This window comes from Oryctolagus cuniculus, chromosome 9 (genome assembly GCF_964237555.1).
Source record: "Oryctolagus cuniculus chromosome 9, mOryCun1.1, whole genome shotgun sequence".
In the NCBI taxonomy this organism is placed as follows: Eukaryota; Metazoa; Chordata; class Mammalia; order Lagomorpha; family Leporidae; genus Oryctolagus; species Oryctolagus cuniculus.
In genome coordinates this window covers 136,954,243-136,968,845 of record NC_091440.1, presented here as the reverse complement: position 1 = coordinate 136,968,845, position 14,603 = coordinate 136,954,243, and the positions used below count along the sequence as shown (strand labels likewise).

Below are 14,603 nucleotides of genomic sequence, written 5' to 3'. Positions count from 1 at the left end.
GCCACCTGCAGGGCCCTTGTCCCTAACCTGGGGGCTCTCTGCCCACCTATCCTCTCCTGAGGTCTCCATGTGACCAGGAGGTGGCCCTGGCATGCAGTCCCCATTCTGCCTGCACCAAGAGGGGCCGACCTTCAACACCCATGGCCACTCGTGACCTGTTTCCTGACCTGTGTGCTTGGGAGCCATGTTTGCTAGAAGGGGCTCCTGGAAGGGCTGTCTTGAGGTTAACAAAAACCTCTAGCCCGCTGCCCTGCTTCTGAGGCTGACTTTCTCAGAAGATCACCACTTTGAAATTCCTGTGCTGCTGAGTCACCCACTAGCCCCAGCTTGTGCACATTCCTGTGAGATGCGGTGTGGAGCCCGTGCCCGATGAGCTTCCACTGAACGCTGAGGTTTCAGATGGAGCCGAGCATTGCCGAAGTGACGAACAAAAGCAAGTGTGTTGGCACATGCCCAGGCTGGCTGCCTGCGCTGCCACTGTCACTCCCTGTGCCGTGTCACAGGAGGCAGGGGGAACACAGGCTGTGGGACTACATACCTGCGGCCCGCAGCATGGTCAGGGGAACAGAAAGCTGGGGGCGAGGGGGTGGGTGCTGACAGGCAAGGGTGTCAGGGGCAGGAGCCAGGAGACCACTCAAAGTGTTCCTGGGACACAGACAGCAAAGGTGAGGGGTCTGCAAGTGCCTCCATGCCAACAGTACCCAAGCAGCAAGGGAAGTGGGTGAGAAGGCAGGTGTACCACAGACTTGCCCATGGTCTGCCTCTTTGGGGATCAGCTGGCTACTCAAACTTACAACAACAGGAAGGGGCTGCCTGGACCCTAAGACAGAAGCCAGTACAAGTAGCCTAGTGCAGGTCTGGAGGGCAGGGATAGTGAGGTGTGAGCAGAACATGTTCTCTTATCCACTATTAAAAGGTACAGGATGGGGCTGGCACTGTGGCACAGCGGGTTAAAGCCCTGGCCTGAGCGTCGGCAACCCATATGGGCGCGGGTTCAAGTCCTGGCTGCTCCCCTTCCGATCCAGCTCTCTGCTGTGGCCTAGGGAAGCAGTAGAAGATGGCCCAAAGCCTTGGGCCTCTGCACCCACGTGGGAGACCCAGAAGAAGCTCTTGGCTCCTGGCTTCAGCTCAGTGAAGCTCTGGCCATTGCAGCCACCTGGGGAGTGAACCAGCGGATGGAAGACCTCTCTCTGTGTCTCTACCTCTCTGTAACTCTTTCAAATAAGTAAAATAAATCTTTAAAAAATAAAAAGGTACAAGATGAGAATCTAGAAACATAGGACTCCCCATATTTTCAAAAATTAAATTTTCCTGAATGTTTTGTTCACCGTATCTCACCACCCAGCATTGCACACTTTTGACGAGAGAGCAGTTTCTATTCTTATCTTCACAGCGCATGGTGGCCGTGGCACTGACACTCACCTTCCAGGAAACGCTGGTTCAGGCCCTCACAAGTCCCTGCAGGCCATAAGGGCTGCAACCCAAGGCGCGAAGCAGGGGCTCCTCTGCACGCCACAGGCAGGCCCCCCACCCCTCCATTCCTTGGTAGGTGTGCTAGGGCAGGCACTGCCACCCACGAGAGAGCAAGGTCTCCTCTACAGTCACAGTTAACAATCGGACACAAGGCTCTGTCCAGCACACCTGGCTCACTCGGCATTGTGGGGTCTTGCTCAAGAATCAGCCAGAATCATAAGACGGCAGGGAGAGCCTCTTCGTTCTACACCCCCAGTGTTCAGAGAGCAGAAGCTGTCCTCATGGACCTCTACAGTTTTTCAAATGAAAAATTAAATCAAACACCCAGTAAACAAGCCCAGCAGTCACCACACACGCTCCTTTCCCACTTCCTGAGCAGCAGGGATGGGGTGGGGTGGGATCCCTCAGCTCCCCCACCCACCCACCCAGGTGCCCACAGGGCCACGTGGAGCAGCACAAAGAAGTCTCACTCTGCTCCCCGAGAGCACCCAGGCTGACTGGTCCAGAGAGTCTCACGGGAGCCGGTGTGTGGCACAGCAGGTTAAGCTACTGCCTGGGACACCCGAATCCCTGTTGGAGTACCGGCACTGAGTTCCGACTCTCCTTCCCATCCAGTTTCCTGCTGACGTGCACCCTGGGAAGCGCGAGGTTATGGCTCAAGTACGTGGGACCCTGTCACCCATGCCAGAAGTCCTAGATGGGGGTCCTGCCTCCTGGGTTCAGCCTGTCCCAACCCGGCCAGCTGTTGGGGGCATTCGGGGATTGAACCGAGGGTGGAAGAGTCTTTCTTTATGCTTTTCAAATAAATTAAATAGATAAAATTTAAAAACGATATCTAGATACGCAACACCTTCCAAAGAGTTACAGAGTTTACAAGAATGACTTCATCAAGGAAGGCAGAAAGTGATTAATTCCACTTCTACAAAGTCCAAAAAGTGGGCACCACGGCCTCTCAGCACCCCCCACCAACACTCCTGCGGCTGGACTGCTCCTCTGTGCAAGTGTCTTCCTTTGGTTGAAACTAGAAATCCGGATGAACTGAACTGAGAACGAGTCCTTAAAGTTACCCTATCCCAGACCATTAAAGTGCTCAAGAACATAAAGCATTTCCAAACACACTGCTCATTCCAGGACTTAAGAACCTGTTTGCAAGAGCCAAAGTAACAGGGTATCTCTAAGTGTTGCCTATGTAACCTCCTCTCTGTGTAGTTTACGAGGGTTATGATAAGCTTATCTGAGAGTATGAGTAGGCACACAAATACACACCACGTGATGATCTAACAGCATGCGTTGGAGGAGTGTGTGCTCAGGAGACATGCGTGCATCTGAGAGTTCACAGTCCCAGTCCTGCCTGAGCCACCTGACCTCCAGGAGACGCCTGAGTGAGTCAGACGTGTCTCCTCTCGGGGACCCTTCCCCAGCACTCCTGCCCCAGCGCCCCGGGACTTGTCCACCTCCACACAACACTGCCCACTCCCTCCCTCCCTCTGTCCTCAGTGCTCTCACTCCTCTGCACAGGGCTGGCCACATCTGCTCTGACCACACTGAGCACCTTCTGCAAAGTGTGCCTGGTAGCCACAGCTGCTGCCTGTTCTGTGGACTCCTGAGCAGTGAGCGGTAGATGGATTTTCTCAGGACGCTTTTCCACGGTTCCACATATGCCGCATTGAGAAGCGAGTCCCCAGTCACCTCATCCTAGCTCGATACCTGCGTCCCTCACCATCAAGACACAGTTTAATCAGCTTTTTTTTTCTTTTTCAAAACAAAATTAAAAAATTGATTTACGTCCCAGAGCCAGCATTTCTGAGCAAGCTTCTTACAGCACCACCATCCAGGTTAAACCTCTGGCCTGTGAGCTCTGGGATCCTGGGTGCCTCCCACAGCCTCAATGCACCTCTACTTCCTCATCAGGCGACAGAGGGGTGTGATCACAGTGTACCTGGTGCTGCGAGCGGAAAAGCTCCATGCACACTGATGTCATCCAAGCTCCTGAAACGGCCAGGTACAACTGAGTGACAGGGCCACACACATCAGGCACTCATGGCTGTCGGCCGGCTGCTTTCGGCACTCTCCCCGCCCTGGTTCATGGGGCGGCTGCTGTCAGAGCAGGAAGCAGGGAAACCACAGGGATCCCTGAGCGGGAGATGGGAGGGGAAGGGCAGCTCCGGGGTCAGAGGCTGCAAGTGACTCAGGGGGAAGTGATTCACAGCACGGTGTTTCCGCACAGGTACAGGATGCGCCCTCCTTGGGAACTGAGGAAGGCTCACCGGAGGCTGGCAGAGTCTGACTTCAAACGGAAACTTCAAAAACCAGATCAGCTCTGTCCTGGGAGTAACTAACACAAGCGGAAGGAGTAGTGAGTCTCGTAAATGATGGCTTTACAGGGTGGTCCTGGGGACTCCAAAGCTGGCTGCAGGAAAGCCCGGCTCTGTCCATCTGGCCTGACCCTGGCCTGTCCCACCAGCTCCTGGCCTTCTGGAGGAGACTGGCAGCCCCCATCAAGTGCAGGCAGAGGGCAATAGCCACAGGGGAAAGCCGGGGACAGGGGCAGGGGCCATCACCACACCTCAGGGAAACCCAGGCAGCATTCCCCTCGCGCAGGGCTTCCCAGTGGGCTAACCCGGGTCACAGGTTTGCACCTGACCTTTTGTCATAAGTGTGTTGCCAGTTCCTACATGGACTCCACAAGTTTAAGCATCTAACGTTTAATGAAGTATTATGCAATAATCTACCCATCATTTCCTTAATGATTAATATTTATGGAATTTCCACATATTGCTACACTTTAAATGCACAATAATTACTCCCTTTTTTTTATTTGAAAGGTGGAGAGACAGAGAGGGAGACACAGGCAGAGAGAGAGAAACAGATAGAGAGATCTTCTATCAGTCTCCTAAATGCCCAAAACTCCCAGGGCTGGGCCAGGCTGAAGTCAGGAGCCAGGAACTCCATTCTGGTCTCCCACGTGTGTGGCAGGAGTCCACGGACTTAAGCCATCATCCGCTGCTCCCCACGAGGTGCATCAACAGGGAGACGGGCTGGAGGCAGAACTGGGACTCGAACCACGTGCTCCAAAGTGGAGCAACTTTAACCACTGTGTCAAACACTTACCCATGTAACATATTACTTTTAAAAAAACATTTCCTTAAGATGACTCTCAGAACGGAATCCTTGAGTAAAGTCCTAAGAACGCTGCACATTCCAGGTTCTGAAGCACTGGATCACGTCTCATGGGCATGCGTGCAACACCTTCCACGGTACCCTCCCCAGCTCGCAGCGTCTTTGCCGACCCTGCTGCACGCATGGCAGGAGACCACCCAGCACAGACCCTGGCTCACACAAGACACCAGACACCAGGTCCACCTGAACACCCAGTGTTCCCATTCGAGCACCTTCTATCTCACAGGGAGTGGGCTGCAGAGCAGCGGGAGACGTGGTTCCAAGGTCAAGTCCACAAGGACCCAGTGCAGAGGGGAAAGACTGACCTGCGCACTCCCTACAGCTCCTCTTATCTCTGTGTTGGCCACAGGACAGTAAACCTGAGGGGATTTCTTCACACACAACTGCAACCCAGTTGCCTCTGGTCTTTGTCAGAGTGCAGTGAATGTTTAAAGATTACCCAAGCCCTCATTGCTTCATCGACAAGTGGATCAAACCCTCGCCGCCCGCCAGCATGACCTAGGGAAGGTGTTAAAAGCAAGCATCTGGACCCTTTCCCAGGTCCTTCCACAGGGATTTGTGGGATTCCCACCAACAGCCAGGACGGGGGCCCAAACAAGGCAACAGGAATGAGGGTCAGTTCTGAGGTCAGCTCTTCTGAACCCTCAATTTCTGCTGAAACAAACCTGGTTAGAGTTTTCCTCCTCCCTTCCCTCCTTCCACTTCGATGTGGAGAAGGCTCCGGCACGGAGCCCAGTCTGCACTGTGGCACGGTCCCTCACTGCCCTCGGGGTCAGCATCCATTCTAGTCCCCCAGGAAGCCAAGGACCCTTCAGGTCGCGAACTGCAGCAAGGCCCCTGGCTACAGAATCACCACAAGCTGCCAAGTCCTCCAGTGGCACCCCGGCCCTCTCCGTCCCCTCCCCCCCTCCCCCCCAGCAGTCACCTTTTCCTCTCCCTCCCTGAAGCACGCGCAGTGGAGAGCAGGTGCACCTCCCGTGGGGTTGGCAGGGCACAGAGCCTGCATCTACAGACACCTGCAGGCACCGCACACACAGCTCATCGCCTGCACTCTGCACCCCACGCTGAGTGACGCCTTCTCCAGGAGTCATGCCCCCGGGGGCACACCTGGAGTGGGACCCCACGCTGAGTGACGCCTTCTCCAGGAGTCATGCCCCCGGGGGCACACCTGGAGTGGGACCCCACGCTGAGTGACGCCTTCTCCAGGAGTCATGCCCCGGGGGCACACCTGGAGTGGGACCCCACGCTGAGTGACGCCTTCTCCAGGAGTCATGCCCCGGGGCACACCTGGAGTGGGACCCCACGCTGAGTGACGCCTTCTCCAGGAGTCATGCCCCCGGAGGCACACCTGGAGTGGGACCCCACGCTGAGTGACGCCTTCTCCAGGAGTCATGCCCCGGGGGCACACCTGGAGTGGGACCCCACGCTGAGTGACGCCTTCTCCAGGAGTCATGCCCCGGGGGCACACCTGGAGTGGGACCCCACGCTGAGTGACGCCTTCTCCAGGAGTCATGCCCCCGGAGGCACACCTGGAGTGGGACCCCACGCTGAGTGACGCCTTCTCCAGGAGTCATGCCCCGGGGGCACACCTGGAGTGGGACCCCACGCTGAGTGACGCCTTCTCCAGGAGTCATGCCCCGGGGGCACACCTGGAGTGGGACCCCACGCTGAGTGACGCCTTCTCCAGGAGTCATGCCCCGGGGGCACACCTGGAGTGGGACCCCACGCTGAGTGACGCCTTCTCCAGGAGTCATGCCCCGGGGGCACACCTGGAGTGGGACCCCACGCTGAGTGACGCCTTCTCCAGGAGTCATGCCCCCGGGGGCACACCTGGAGTGGGACCCCACGCTGAGTGACGCCTTCTCCAGGAGTCATGCCCCGGGGGCACACCTGGAGTGGGACCCCACGCTGAGTGACGCCTTCTCCAGGAGTCATGCCCCGGGGGCACACCTGGAGTAGGACCCCACGCTGAGTGACACCTTCTCCAGGAGTCATGCCCCGGGGGCACACCTGGAGTGGGACCCCACACCCCCCATGTGTAGGCAAGAGCAGAAGTGATTGCTAGTGGCGTTCACTCCCTCAGATGCTCAGACAGGCGCATAAGGATAAGCAGGGACCCCCTTCTGCCTGCACACCCAGTTCTCTACGATTGTTCAGCAGAGAGACGGTGGGCCCTTCACCCCGCACACCTGTGGCATTGAGTGCTGGGGAAAGGACAGAACCAGGGAGATCTGATCCAGGTGGGAGCCCCTCCTCTTCCGCATTGCTTGCAAGAATGAGATCTCAGGGTTTCAAACAGGATCACTGTGCCACCTAGGCTGGGCACTTAAGATTTTCCTAAAGCCCACAGAAGAAAAATCTCCAGGTTATCAGTGTTCCTGTCCAAGGAGACAGGCCTTGGATTCGCTCTGTACCTGAGCCATGGAGCTGCTGCAGTGCTCCGTGCTGGCCCTTTCAGAACCTCACAGATCCAACTGGGACCTGCAGGGAAGCACAGCGGAAGGTGCTCCCAAGTGGTTTTGCCTCCTGCACCACCCTGCATTCCACCACGCCCACCCAGACAGCTACAGGACAGAGAGGGCACATTCCCTGGTGTCATCCTGCACAGCCTGGACATCACCACGCGCCCCTCCTCTCAAGGCCACAGATCCGACCTGCTGGCCAACGCAGGGGGGGGGGGGTCCTGCCCCACTCACGAGGCCCGACCTCAGCTGCCTGAGAAGCACTTCCAGGAAGTGGCCCAAGTTGCCCGAGGCCCTCTCATCCCCAGAGCCCACTTTTGAGAATCTGGAGCCACAAAACATTGACACAGGGCCTTTCCGTGTCTCCCAGAAGAAGACAGAGCTGGGGACGCCGCAGGCACAGCGCCAAGCACAGAACAGCTGAAGGTGGAGCTCCACAACTGACAGTGCTGTCTGCTCAGGGAAGAGGAAGCAGGAGGTAAGACAGACGCCAGGATAAAGGGCCCTCACCTGCAGGGAGCACGGCGGAGGCTGTGCAGCGAGGCGGACAGAGTGCGTTCCTGCTGCTCACGGGAGGGCACCGGCTTGAGGAGAGCCAGGAGTCAGAGCTCACGGGAGGGCACCGGCTTGAGGAGAGCCAGGAGTCAGAGCTCACGGGAGGGCACCGGCTTGAGGAGAGCCAGGAGTCAGAGCTCACGGGAGGGCACCGGCTTGAGGAGAGCCAGGAGTCAGAGCTGCAAGGCCACACCTCACCCTTGAGCACCCTCACAAGTCAGCTGAGGCTGCAGACATCCTTTTCTGACCAGCAGAGCAAAGTGCTCGCAGAGTGATTGTGAGAAGGACACGATACGATAGACCCTGCCCACTAGGAGCGTCCATTGTCTGCCTCTGCCCACCGGGAGCCAAGCTCCACTCTGCCTCTTTGTCCCCTCTTATGAGCACAAGGCCTGACCTGCTGTGATACCAAAGCACTGGGAGATGACGTGAAAGAATCAAAAACTTCACAGGCAGGAAGACGACAACTGCTTTCCCCTACCACTCTTTTTTTTTTTTTTTTTTTTTTTTTTTTTTTTTTTTTGACAGGCAGAGTGGACAGTGAGAGAGAGAGAGACAGAGAGAAAGGTCTTCCTTTGCCGTTGGTTCACCCTCCAATGGCCGCTGCGGCCGGCGCACCATGCTGATCCGATGGCAGGAGCCAGGAGCCAGGTGCTTTTCCTGGTCTCCCATGGGGTGCAGGGCCCAAGCACCTGGGCCATCCTCCACTGCACTCCCTGGCCACAGCAGAGGGCTGGCCTGGAAGGGGGGCAACCGGGACAGAATCCGGCGCCCCAACCGGGACTAGAACCCGGTGTGCCGGCGCCGCTAGGCGGAGGATTAGCCTAGTGAGCCGCGGCGCCGGCCACCCCTACCACTCTTTTTACAGAAGAATGTTTTACTGATTCTTGACACTAAACCTGTGCTATGTGTAGCCTAGGGTTTTGTGTCTGTTCTGATTTGCATGTGTATGTGCACATGTAACCAACACAGGGTCTGCTAATTCAGCAAGTTACATATTTAATGACTGTTTAGGCATCAAAATTCAGCATGCACCATGTGTGAGACTTTGGCTGCCCCTGAGGAAGAGGTAAGGGACAGGGACCTAGAAGCAGAGAGAAGCTCAGTGTCAGTGTGCCAATGTCCTGGTTTTTAATATTAGAAATGACAGAGCCAAAACCACAGAAGCCAACTGAATCAAGAGAACCGAGGGAGAGGTGCTGAGGGGAATGAAACAGGCCGGGGCCTGCATTGTGGTGCAAGACAAGTGCCCAGTCCTTGCAGCTGCCCGCTCCCTTCCCCACTGCGAGGCCAGTGGCAGAGGCCTCACCGCAGCCTTCGGACCCCTGAGGCCTGCCCCAGTGGGAAGCTCGCATCACTTGGATCTGCCCCCAGACTCACTCTTTAACTCCCATGCAATGCAGAGAATCCCTGATACGGGAAGTCTCCAGCTCCTGCCAGAGACAGGTGCAAACTGTCACAACCCCCAGGGAAAAGAAGAGCTCCCACAGCAGGTCCCACACAGCACCCCAGGAGCCTGCAGCAGCTCCAACACACAGCAGGGAGTGACTACAAAAGTCAGCCTCAACCAAGGAGACCTGCACCCCCCTACACTCTTATCTGGGACAAAAAGAAACCAGAGCATGTGCCACTTGTGTTGAAAACCTTCTGGGCAGTTAACACTAAATGGGGAGAAACTGCCACAGTTTAGCCTTCCTCGGATGGCCGCATGCGTCATGGCAAAGTGCCCAGGTCTGGAGTCCAAATGCCTGGAGTCCAGGTCCCGGTGGCCACTTACAGGCTGTGTGATCCTGAGCCATTCACTGACCTCTCTGAGCCAGTCTCCTTGTTGGTTTTTAAAGGTTGTGTTTTGTTGTTTTTTACTTATTCGAAAGGCAGAGTGACAGAGAAAGAGAGAGGTGGGGAGAGAGAGAATGTTCCATCACTGCTTCACTCCCCAGATGGCCACAACAGCCAGGGCCAGTACAGGCCGAAGCCAGGACCCGGAGCTCTGTCCAGGTCTCCCACATGGAGGCAGGGCCCAAGCCCTCGGGCTACCATCTGCTGCCTCCCAGGTGCGTGAGCAGGGAGCTAGATCACAAGCGGAAAGGCTGGTACTCCATACAGGATGTCTATGTGGCAAGTGGCGGCTTAACCGGCTGCACCACAGCGCGAGCTCACGGCTCGTCACTCTTCAGTGTAAATGACAGCCCCAGACTCTGTGAGACAGGACGGGGAGGAGCTGCCTGCAGTGACGAGCCCAGGCCTGACCAGGGCGGCCACCATGTGCTCCCGCAGTTCTGTTCCCACTGGCTCCTGGCCTGCTGCCCGGCCCTCAGTTCTGCCCTCCGTGCTGTGTTTCCTTCCTTCCCTCCCCCCTCTGTAACCCCTGCTTACAGATTCAGTTAGTTCCCAGTCCGCAGTGGTCAATCAAACATCTTTGGAAAGCAGCACGCTCAAGCCTTGAGTTCCTGTGGACAGATTCCCCCCGTCACAGGGAACGCTGCATGTTCTGGAAACAGATGAGGACACACACATCAGGGACACCCTCCTGACGCCCCTGACTTAGCCAGGGAGAAGATGCACTCAGAAGGAGCCCCTGAAAACTGCATGACAAGAGGCACCTTGTGTGTCACAAACCCCTTGGACTCGCTCCCACACCAGTCAGCTGAAGACCCCACCGAAGGAAGATTTGATGAGAGAAACGAAACTCAATTGTAAAACCATCAAACAATCCATCTTCAAATAAACACATCAACGCATTATTGTGATGTTTAATTTTTCACAACTCCACTAAGGATTCAGGGAGAAAAATTCCTTCATACATTAATTGTCTTTATGAAAATAACCAGAGTGATCACAAGCTTGACTGCAAGAAGCGCTGTGTAGATAAAGTAAGTGGGGTCGCATGTACCACCACCAGGATGTCCTGCAAGTAAACTTAAATGCCATTGATGACATCGACTGAGTACCTTCTCTGTATATACTGCAGGGACATAAAGACAAGATCATAAGGGGTCCAAAGACACACACACACACACACACACACACACACACACACACGGAGAGACAGACAGAGGTCTCCCATCCACTGGGTCACTCCCTAAATGGTCACAGTGGTGGGGCTGGGCCAGGCCGAAGCCTGCAGTCTGCAGCTCCACTCAGGTCTCCCACATGGGTGGCAGGAACCCAACGACTTGAGCCACCACGGCTGTCTCTCAGGGTGTGCACTGGCAGGAAGCTGGAGTCAGAAGCCAGAGCCAGGAAAGGAACCAGGGACCTGGAAGTGGGGATGGAGGGCCCCCCATCTGCTCCCAGCCAAATACTTTGTACTCAATTCTGCGGAGTGCAAGGTCTGACAAGCAGAGGGAACATTTGATGCAGAGCTGGATTTAAAGTCAGAAGAGCAGGGCTTGAATTCTAGCACACACCCTTTGGGGAGAGAGACCCTGAACCAATCTTTCTCTCTCAGCCCTTAATTTTCCCAGCTATTGAAACTGAAATAAATATCACAGCACTAGTGGCTTCCAGAGGTTGGGATGCTTGAATGAAATGGCACAGGAAGGGCTGGCACTATGGTGTAGGGTAAGGCTCCACCTGCAGTAACTACATCCCACATGGGCACCGGTTCATGTCCCAGCTGCTCTTCTTCCAATCCAGCTCTCTGCTTATGGCCTGGAAGAGCAGCAGAAGATGGCCCAAGTGTTTGGGCCCCTGCACCCATGTGGAAGACCTAGAAGAAGCTCCAGGATCCTGGCTTCTGATCTGCTCAGCTTTGGCCGTTGCAGCTATTTGGGCAGTTAACCAGCAGATGTAAGATCTGTCTCTCCCTCACTCTGTCTATAACTCTGCCTCTCAAATAAATAAATAAATCTTAAAAAGAAAGGAAGGGAGTGAGGGAGGCAAGGAGGAAGGAAGGAAGGAAGAAGGGAGGAGGGAGAGCGAGCACAGGAAAGGGTTTTAGAAACCCTCCTTATACAAACACAAAATCTTGGTGGGAGGTGCTGGGCTCCTTTGTCACTTGCAGAGGCTATAGCAGGGGCATTACCCTGAGGCCAATGTCATGTCCAGTACCAGGTGCAGAAACACGTGGGTGTCTTCAGAATACAGGTGATGCTCTCAGCGGAAGCCACAGCTTCTGTGAGTCTCCAGAGGACCTCTGGCTCCTGCTCCTTCCTCCATCCCCAAGGGTGGTGCTCGGTCACTATAAGACAGCTCGGCATCCTAGCTGAACTGCATATCACATCGACTTAGAATGTACAAGAGTTCAATTTCCACTTGGGGATGTTTTCACAAAGGCATCGTGTGCACTGGTAAAATTTCAAGGCTAGAAAGAATCCTTGACTCTACGCTGCTAGGCTGCAAGATGTCCAGGCAAACAGGAGTGGGATCAAGATTCTTAAAGCCACTTCCCACTGTGAGGACATGGCAACCCATCCATGCTGTCACCCCTGGAACTTTCTTGACCTTGAGATAATGAGGATATAATAAAAGTTCTTTTCTTAAGACTCACCACAGTATTTTCTACAACATCAAGATACGTGAAAAAACTCCAAGCATTCCACTATGATACTGCATCCTAGGATGCAGTACTCTGACGCCTTCACAATACAAGAACATATCAGAGGTGGCAAAACAAACTACTTATGAAACCGTACACAAAGCATGATTGTCCTGCAAAATTATATGTAATGTATCCCTGTGTACAGACATACAGAGACTATGGATTACATGTAGTATATCTGTATACAGACACACCGAGACTGTGGATTACATGTAGTGTATCTGTATACAGACATACAGAGACTGTGGTTTACATGTAGTGTACCTGTGTGTACAGACATACTAAGACTACAGATTACATGCAGTGCATCTGTGTGTACAGACATACAGAGACTGTGGATTACATGTAGTGTACCTATGTGTACATAGACTATGGATTACATGTAGCATATCTGTGTGTACAGACATACAGAGACTATGGATTACATACAGTGTATCTATGTGTACAGACATAGAGAGACTATGGATTACATGTAGCATATCTGTGTGTACAGACATACAGAGACTATGAATTACATACAGTGTACCTGTGTGTACAGACATAGAGAGACTATGGATTACATGTAGCATATCTGTGTGTACAGACATACAGAGACTGTGGGTTACATACAGTGTATCTGTGTGTACAGACATACAGAGACTGTGGGTTACATACAGTGTATCTGTGTGTACAGATGTACAGAGACTGTGGGTTACATACAGTGTATCTGTGTGTACAGATGTACAGAGACTGTGGATTACATGTAGCATATCTGTGTATACAGACATACAGAGATTATGAATTACATACAGTGTATCTGTGTGTACAGATGTACAGAGGCTGTGGGTTACAGTGTATCTGTGTGTACAGACGTACAGAGACTGTGGGTTACATACAGTGTATCTGTGTGTACAGACATACAGGGACTGTGGATTACATACAGTGTATCTGTGTGTACAGACATATAGAGACTATGGATTATATGTACAGACATATAAACATTACATGTACAGACATACATGTAGTGTATCTGTGTGTACATATAGAGACTGTGGATTACATGTAGCATATCTGTGTGTACAGACATACAGAGATTATGAATTACATACAGTGTATCTGTGTGTACAGATGTACAGAGGCTGTGGGTTACAGTGTATCTGTGTGTACAGACGTACAGAGACTGTGGGTTACATACAGTGCATCTGTGTATACAGACATACAGGGACTGTGGATTACATACAGTGTATCTGTGTGTACAGACATATAGAGACTATGGATTATATGTACAGACATATAAACATTACATGTACAGACATACATGTAGTGTATCTGTGTGTACATATAGAGACTGTGGATTACATGCAGTATATCTGTGTACAGACACAAAGAGACTGTGGATTACATGTATGTATCTGTGTGTACAGACATATAGAGACTGCAGTACATATTTCACATATTACATATTCTATTGGAAGTGACCTGAAAGGATGTATGCCAAAATGTTAACAGTAGCTATCTCTAGAATTATCTATTTTTATTTCTATTATTGGTTTTCTCTTTTTTAGTTGTTGCATTTTTATTTCTGGTTATAAAAACTATAAAATATCTAGACAGTACAAAAAGATACCAACTAATAATACCACAGGGCCAGTGTTATGACATAAGCATATAAGGCTACCAGCTACATCAGCATCCCATATGGGCACAGGGTCATGTCCTGGCTGCTGTACTTAAAATACAGCTCCCTGTTAACGGCCTGAGCAAAGCAGAGGAAGATGACCCAAGTGTTTGGCCCTTGCCACTCATATGGGAGACCCCAGCAAAGCTCCTGGCTTTGGCCTAGTCCTGCACTGGCCACTGCAGCCAACTGGGGAAGGAACCAGCAGATGGGAGATCTCTCCCTCTTGCTCTCTCTTTCAAAATAAATAAATCTTTATTTTTTTTTTTAACTTGTAAGTGTTTCGTTTAATAAATAATGCACAGCCATACCATGGAATCCTACATGGCCCTTTAAAAAACTGTTTATGATTCATAAAATATCAATGATATATGAAGTTTAGAAAGTTTATATATATAAATATTCACCAAACAGCACATACCCACATACACAGGGCATTCCAAAGTTTGTGGAAAATGTGTATTATAAGGTGACTATGCACAGATTTCATAAAAATTTTGCAACAAAATTAATTACTCAAGTCCATTATTCCACAAACTTTTTGAAGTACCCTGTATACCACTGTACAATATGTTGTTACGGTCCTAATTTTGTGTAATAAATAAATCTTTGGGGCCAGCACTGTGGCACAGCAGATAAAGTCGTCACCTGCAGTGCCAGCGTCCCATATGGGCTCCGGTTCGAGTCCTAGCTGTACCACTTCCAATCCAGCTTTCTGCTATGGACTGGGAAA

At 52.6% G+C, this 14,603-nt stretch overlaps 1 protein-coding gene across 4 annotated transcripts in view; it reads right to left on the bottom strand.

The window, feature by feature from the left end:
- Nucleotides 1–14,603, bottom strand: part of LOC138843915 (uncharacterized) — a 172,608-nt gene that overhangs the window by 142,936 nt on the left and 15,069 nt on the right. Inside the window, exon 2 of one of the 4 annotated variants that reach the window (XM_070049728.1) lies at nucleotides 10,047–10,161. The exons of the other annotated variants lie outside the window; for them this stretch is intronic. The gene's annotated coding sequence lies outside the window, so the exon portion shown is untranslated. The remainder of the gene's footprint in view (nucleotides 1–10,046; nucleotides 10,162–14,603) is intronic. 4 annotated transcript variants of the gene reach the window in all.